We start from the raw sequence: 8,341 nt of genomic DNA on the forward strand, positions 1-8,341 counted from the left end.
TAAATTAACACAGGTGTGAAGAGAGAAAACATTGTCTGCGAGGCGTCCATTCCCTGATCCTGATGACGCCATCTTTAGCCAAAGCCATATGGTGAGTCAAGGAGGGGAGCACCGGTTGACCGGGGAACAATGGTATTCTGTGCAGGGCCTGCTTTGCCAAAAACACGTAAACGTAAAATAGCAGTGTTATCAAGGAATATTTGAATTAGAATATGCAAATCTGGTCTGTGTTCATTGGGACATGCATCTGAAACAGTTTTAAAAAGTTTTTCAACGGAAATAGAAATTTGGTGGCTTTTTAGGTAGAGAGGTTAGCAGACGCTCTTCAGTCCAGGTCGTCCCTCCCAGTTTCAGCCAACTTCACATGACCCTGGTCTTAGCAAATGCATACAACCACCAACCAATGAGAGCCAAATATTTTGTTATAGATTTTCTGTCTCCAAAGGAGTGGTACATTCTGATGTTTATGGCCTACTCTGGAGTCTAAAAGCCCAATCTAATATTATACTACATTGGGGGAGCATTGCACAAACACTGTGACTAGACCAATATGTTTACTGAATAATCCAAAGAAACTCACCCTAGGGTGTGAGTCTCGCAGCCTCATCACTCATGTTCTCAAGTGATCTCTTATAAAACGATAGCTGTAACAAACACGTGCATGCACACAGTCACACAAACGCAAACCAACACAGTCACACACACACACACACACACACAGATTTCTGGCCCACTGTGAGAAGGAGAGTTTAAGTTTGCATATTCATTTGAACCCAAAAATCCAACTATTCAAAATTCTATTCTTATGGATCAGTGTGAAAAAATAAAAATAAATCTGCCGAAGCGCCTTGCCAGGTTCCCCGCTGTGCCCTGAAGACAAATGGTTCACTTCCAATGGCAATAAGGAAAATGGATGAAATCTGTAGACCTATCATAATTAAAATCAGAACAGACCCTTGGAACCGATAGTTCTTTGCTTGCTTGTATAATACCAAACATTTTTTTACAGAATGGCATTAAATGACCATGAAGTATAATCCAATGGCGATAAAATAAGGATTTGCTCTTCAAATCTATAGTCAAACCTGATAAATAACAGGGTCATTGTCACATGGTCTTTTAGGTACCTCCTTTGAAGTGCCCAATATGACAAGTCAGACGATTATTTCATGCATGAATGATCTTTTCTCAAAGTACACATACTAAACCCAATTGGCAAATCAAGTTGACTACCGCCAACTCCCCACATCTCCAGCCTCACCCAAGGACCATCATCATCGTCATCTCTGCGCCTGTTATCCAGCATGGAGATTAGCTAAATGTTTCCCCAACAGGGACTTACGTTCTAGGTTTGTTTATCATGAAAGTCTCCCATCCAACCAAGGGCAAATGTTTAGATATATTTTCTCTGTCAATGTTTCCATGAGGTGCCTGGGATCCACATCAACTGATCTATATCGTGTTTCCACAGTTTTCCCCTCTCCCTCTACTCTCGTGAACGTTTCAGTGACAGCTTTGATTAGATTGAATGTTACGTAACAGCTGGGTGAAGTGGAGATGATAAAAGGGGAATCATTTTGTCTGACTAGGCTACACACAGTAGTTCTGGTCTGGAACTGTGGTTAACAGGGTGGTTTTCTGAACCATTAAGGCTTGGCTTGCCCCCTTAAACATACACAGAGGCTATCTAGTGGTATATCACACTCTATACATATTATACACACCAGGGGAAGTGGTATGCATAGAAATAGGATTACCAGAAGGGACAATGACCCTTAGACCACAGCAATTCGACCGGAACACTAATGGGTACACACAATATGACTGACATGGTATAATAATGATATTTCAATATGGGTACTTACATCACAAAACTCAACGCTCCCATGCAAGGATCTGACGCAAATGGGTGGACAAGCCCCTACACAATAGTCATGGACAGACAAAGCTGGTTAGTGTAGCCTAGCTAACCTTGACCATGGCTTCACTGAAGCAGAACCTGTGTTTAATTTTTGCAGAAAGGCAAATAACTGTGCATTATACAACGTAAAGGTTGAACTGCGTTATGCAAGCCAAAGGGTTCTGATTGTCCAACCGACATAAAGGACCCAAAAAGAAGTTGTCCCTCGTTTAAACATAATCAACGTGTGCGTGTGTGTGTGTGTGTGTGTCAGTCCAAACAAACAATGTGAACTATGTTAAGGTTTACATGTAGTTATAAAGATGTCATATTAACATTTTCACTCTGTAAATGTTTGCTACATTATGATGAATGAGTAGGCTTAACATCTCTGTATTCTCTCTATCTTATGCGAGGTAGCAGCTATTTGAATTGGATTGTGCCTTAAGAGGTCCTGTCCTATTGAATTGGCCAGCTATTCCTGGAGAGATATGCTTTTGTATGTCCCCAATGGCACCCTATTCCCTACATAGTTCACTCTACGGGCCCTGGTCAAAACTAGAGCATTGTATAGGGAATAGGGTGCCATTTGGGACGCAGCCTCTGAGTGTCCTCTTTTGTCAAACTGTGGGGGGTCTCTGTGATGTGGCGGTGAGCCAGGGAACAGTTTGACTATCTACAGTACATAGAGTACATGCCTCTGCAGGCCACATGTCACAGTGACTGCACTTTTCCACGCCTCCCTCTCTTTAGAAGGAATTTGGAAAATTGTGCCTTGTTGAATCAGAAACCGAGTGCAACAAAGGAGATTGATTTTGTATTGTCTTGTGAGCACTGGTTGCAGAGAATCAGCTTTGCATCCCAAATGACACCCTATTCCCTATTTAGTGCACTACTTTGACCATGACCCATTAGGACACAGACTCAGTGTTGGGGTGAAAGGAGACACTCATGGATCCACCATAACCTCACATTTATAGACTGTCAGGCCTGGGTCGCTGCGGCAACTGAGAAGGTTCCAGCTTTTAGCTGTCAGAGACTTCTATGTCAGTAAAATGTAGGCCCCAGGAAGCAGGCTTTCAGGCCAATCTATCTTCTCTCACATATCCAGAGCGAGGCCTGTGGTTGCTGGGGTGAACTCCTCCCCATCCCCCACCACCATACAAAAGCTTCTTCTTCACTGGAGAGTAGAACAAGTGAATCGATGAAGCTCCTTTACTGTGGCGGGACATTGAGTGGGGAAGCAAGGATATTGAAAATTGTACGATTTTCGCTATGCAGATAGCTGGAACATTTGAGGGGGAAAAATGCATGTCTGTTTTCCCAGCATGGAATAACTTCCTTGAGAGAGGGAAAAAAACAAAGGAGAGAGGAGAGAATAAATCAACAATTTAGAGAGGAGAGGATATAGAATAGGATGTCTCCATTTTTACATTTAAATATATATATACAAATTGTAAGGTTCATTCTGTCATTTCCAAAGGTGACTTTTATGTTATTTCACCCCTGACAGCTATTTCCCCAAGTGAGCAAGCAGTAAGTTGAAAAATAAATCACTTTGATCTTCCATATAGTTAGTTGCTCAGGTTTTGGGCACAACTAAGGCCATAGCATTGATGCAAGGCGTGCATGGACGGAGCTCTCCAGATGGATGGTGCCCACAGGTATTTGTTGTTGGCACACAGCATAGAGTTGTAATAGAGTAAATAGAAGAAAGACTTGTTTAAGATCAGCAGGAACCCCACCAGTCTTCATGTCCTCAATTACATTGACAACATATGTTCTCACTGAAAGTTACGAAATCCCTAGAGCTTGAATCACCAACATTATTTGACACGCTTTGGGTTTTTGGCAGTGTTGAAAGGCACACTGTGCCTGTTTTCTTTAGTTTTCTTTTCGATCTTATGTAGACACACGTGCCAGGCAGAAATTTCACGGGAAAGAAGAGCAAGGACGTTTGAGGTAGTCTTTTAAGCTCGCTTCGCTTACTAGTAATACCACATTGGTGGACTTATTTGTAACCTATATGTTTATCTGTATAATGTGTCTCACATTGCGGCTGTTATTTGAACCTCTCTCCTGTTCATTGTAATAGTGACTTTATACATCGAATCTATGAGCATGATATATGCTATAATATAAACGGGTATACATAGTTTAGCATATATATTACCTTTAAACCTACCTCTTATTCTTAGTGAAATAATCAAAAATGATTTCCTTTTTACATAAAATGGTTAACGCATGACACCACTGCTGCATACCATACCACGCCTATCCTACTAAATGTTGTTGTAATGTCGATGAAACACACCATACCACGCCTATCCTACTAAATGTTGTTGTAATGTCGATGAAACACACCATACCACGCCTATCCTACTAAATGTTGTTGTAATGTCAAAGAAACACACTATACCATTAGTTTAAAGATCCCTGACTTCAGTCATCCATGAGACCATGACTGTGTCTTTATTGAGCCACACACTCTGACTTATGTGATCCCTGGCGGGGGTGTGTGTTCATTAAGTATGTGACAGTAGGAGATGGTGAGGAGGGTCACTTTGCTGTACAACAGTGCCCGCTGGTGGTTATCTTCCTGTCAGATGGCCATGGTACAGTATGTCGATTGACAGACTCCCTGCTCTATATTGTAGTTGTAGTAGCTACACAGATAGTATCCAGTGTATCTTTTCCAGTATCAGTGTATCTTCAGATTAAGCTTGGTAAATAGTTTGCGTTGCAACTAGAAAATACAGAAGGGTGTGATTCTTTGTACTGTGCTGGTTTGTTAGTTATCTTGGTAAGTAATGAAACACTAGTTCTCCCCTGATATCACAAAAGTTAAAAAATATTAAACATCCTTTATGTACACCTGCACAATATTTTACTCAAAAATAAATTACTTATGCCTATCTTTATGTTCATAGAATTCTTCTTGGTTGTAAGTGAGCACATTTTCCCCCAGGGGGAGCTCTGGTCAAATAGTTGGGTTTTAGTGCAATTCCACATGACTTATGTATCGACAACAGGGAGTCTGTATCATAAAACATAAAACATTGGGCTCCACCTGTGACCCTATCTTCTCATCTCTTCTATCAGTCAGTCAGTTACCTCCTTTTAGAATGTTTAAATACTCATAATCCATTCAGAAAGCAGTTTTACCCTCCTTGGGCCTACAAATCAGCTAAGCATCGCTGTACTCTGTATGTTGTACTTTATTTGATGCCGAGAGATGGGAGGAATGCAGTCGTTTCATTCAGAGGATTCAGATGTAAATATCAGTTTGACTGTGTCGCAATGCGGCCGGAAATCATAGACTGAGAAAATGCTCTCACTCACAGCTGTGACCAAAATCTCTTCTCTTCCCATAATTGACTGCACCTGTCTTTTTCGAATGGACAATATTTGTTTTGATTGCTCCAACAAAATGAGAGGGCTAATGCCTGCAATATTGAAAATGCCATTCGCAATTTCAATATTCCTTCATAACAGATCATTAGATGGTAATTTAGTTTCAGTCATTAGGTTTGGCTGAACAGTGGTGGTCTGGTATGGAATCCATCACTATTGCTGCCAAATCTAACAGGTGCATAGAATGCAATGAATGTTTGAGAAAAGCCCAAACAGATCACAGAACGTTGTATTTGCCAATGATCATACAGCTCATTAGTCATACTCATCAGTCAACCTACTGCTCTCCTGAAAAGCTAAGTACCTGACTCATTTCATCCATCTTTGTATTTGTGGTTGCACTTTACACATGAGAGCCTTTTAAAGCCAGTGTGCAGCTGTACTCAGATTTTAAGACTTTGCTTTCTTTCACATGAAATCAACAGTTTCCTCTTTGATAAAGTTGCTTCCCACTGGGCACAGACATACATTCAATGTCTATTCCACCTTGGTTCAAAGTAATTTCATTGAAATTACATGGAAACAAAGTTGATTCAACCAGTGTGTGCCCAGTGGTTTGTTTGCTCAAGTAAATAGGAAATTCAAAATGGCAGCCAATAAAATTTCAAATAATTATGCAATAGTCAAGACAGTCCAGAAACCCACAATCAATGCTATCTTCATGTGCAGCACAACACAGTGGAAGAATACAGTGTCAGGATTCCGCGACTGCTCGTGCAGGGTCTTCATCTGTGGGTCTTCATTATAGCTGTTATTAGATTTTTTTGCCGGTCATCGGAGGTAGTTGCCTGTGTTGGAAGAATGTGTCCTCTAACTGACAAGTTTAGTGTTCACTATTGCTAGCTAGAGATATAACACAACAGAACTTTACATGTGATACAATTTCATAGATCAGATTGAATACAGCTGGAACTGACACAGTATTGCCTGATGTTTGCATATTTGTGTGACAACTTCCGTTCAGGGTATTATCCAATTGTACCTGCCTATACTATTGTGCCTTTGTACTAACACTTAAAATCAAGGAAAGTGAATTTTTGATTTATGATACCACGTTAATCTAACTCCTCGTGATGTCTCAGCTGTTGCTCTTTAGTCAATTAAAGAGAAATGCATCAGCCATGATAGGAATCTTGGGCAAATCATCATCTCAATTCAAGTTCATTTGTCTTAGAGAAGACTCATACATTTCATCTCTGGTCCATCTCTTTATTGCTCGTAAGGGACCTTTTAGGATAAAAAAAAAATGGAGACATTAATGATCACACACGGATTCAAAATTGACATCCATTTCACAAAATGTAGTTTTTGCTCCACTGTGCAGCTCCTCCCCAAGCCAAGCTATCAGTGCATGGGTAGTAGAAGGCAAAGAAGGGGTTAACTCATGAATGACTGGTGCCATTACCGTGACCCCAAATGACTCTGACCCCAGAGCCAAACCAAAGAAAGAAAACAGGATTTATTTGGATAGAATTTGTTCCTATAAAAATGGCTCTTTTATTGGGAGACCTGATGGCTATCAGACTTCTTAGATGGCAACTGACTTTATGGTGCTCCTGATTGGTCAATGATCAAAGCCTGAACCTTGTTTGACCCTATCAGGCTGCAGCTTGATCTCAGGAAAGATTTACATAGGGCCATTTAAAGGGAGATTGAGCAGAGCGTTAACTGGTAACTGCCAATTGACGACAAAGAGCAGATACTGCACAGCGCTGTCATGTTAAGAGTTTATTGCACAAGTGAAATCCTATTGGCATGTCCTCAGGCAGACGCTATATCCTATGATACTGTGCTTGGTCCAGAGTTGTTATGGAAGAATAGCAAAGATGTGCTTTCTTTATAAGTCAATGGCATTTTGTACAATTGATACTTGGTTCTGAGTTGCACGATAAGGGGGAAAAACAATTTCATGTTGAAGTTAATACATTTTACTCTGTAGAAGGTAGAAATCTTCCCCCTCAGATGGAGTAAAAAAAATACATTAAATTAAATTGCATGCTGCCACTTTTTGGCAGAAGTGATGAATTGATGAAATAAAATGGGAAATATTTGGTTCTGGCAGTTCAAAAGCTCTAGCGAGGCACAGTCATGTATTGCATCTGCCTTTCCTCTGGTGACAGATGGTCTGAACAAACCTGACCTGATGCATTGAAATCCACTCACTTATCATCCTACAAAGTAACCCTTATCCCTTCACCCGAAGCATCAGTCATCGTTTACCCCCAAAATGATACCTATACTAGTCCCAGTTCTGTTTGTGCTGTCTTGCCATTGATCATGCCAGGAGTTGGCAAGACAGCAGAAACATATCTGCGACCAGGCTAAATTATCTCCACTTCCAAAGGGTACATCACTGTATGGGTATAGTCGTGCCACTGACAAGACCATCTGCAAGAGTGGAGTTGCTGCTTCTCAGGAGTCTGCTATGTGTTTGTTGAATTCCCGATTAATTCCACTCTCTTGTCTTTCAGCGGCAGCGGCTGTCTTTTTCAATCATCCTTCTCTTAACGGACAGGTCAGGACAGGCTCAGCTGGCCTAGGAGTTTCAATCACAGAAAATAATTGGAAGTGTTGGGTCCTTATTTAAAATGTTAAAGTTAGATTGAGTTGAGACCAATGGTTTATGTATATACTAGATGACTGTATGGGGCGCTGTGTCGAAGCCTCCATCTTGGCACTCCCCCACCATTGTAAAAAACATTTAGGAATCTATAGAAATGCATTTATTAATGTCTACATTCATTTTTGAAACATGTATTCTATTACAGACACCTTAATGCATACTTTAAATTATATTATGTGAGCTAAACATACAAATTACGTTTTTTTAAAAATATGTTTGGTAAAAATCCTTAAAGTATAATATTTAGAGATGATTAATGTCTACTACTGTTGCCACTATAGCAAAATAATACTTATATAAATGTAATTTTGTCCTTGAAACATTTAATTGAAATATTGTAGAATTCCATTCATTCCTATGGAGAGCTGCTTCAAAGCGTATCAATGGCCAATACATAAGATCAG

Source organism: Oncorhynchus clarkii, chromosome 24, assembly GCF_045791955.1.
Source record: "Oncorhynchus clarkii lewisi isolate Uvic-CL-2024 chromosome 24, UVic_Ocla_1.0, whole genome shotgun sequence".
Taxonomy (NCBI): domain Eukaryota; kingdom Metazoa; phylum Chordata; class Actinopteri; order Salmoniformes; family Salmonidae; genus Oncorhynchus; species Oncorhynchus clarkii.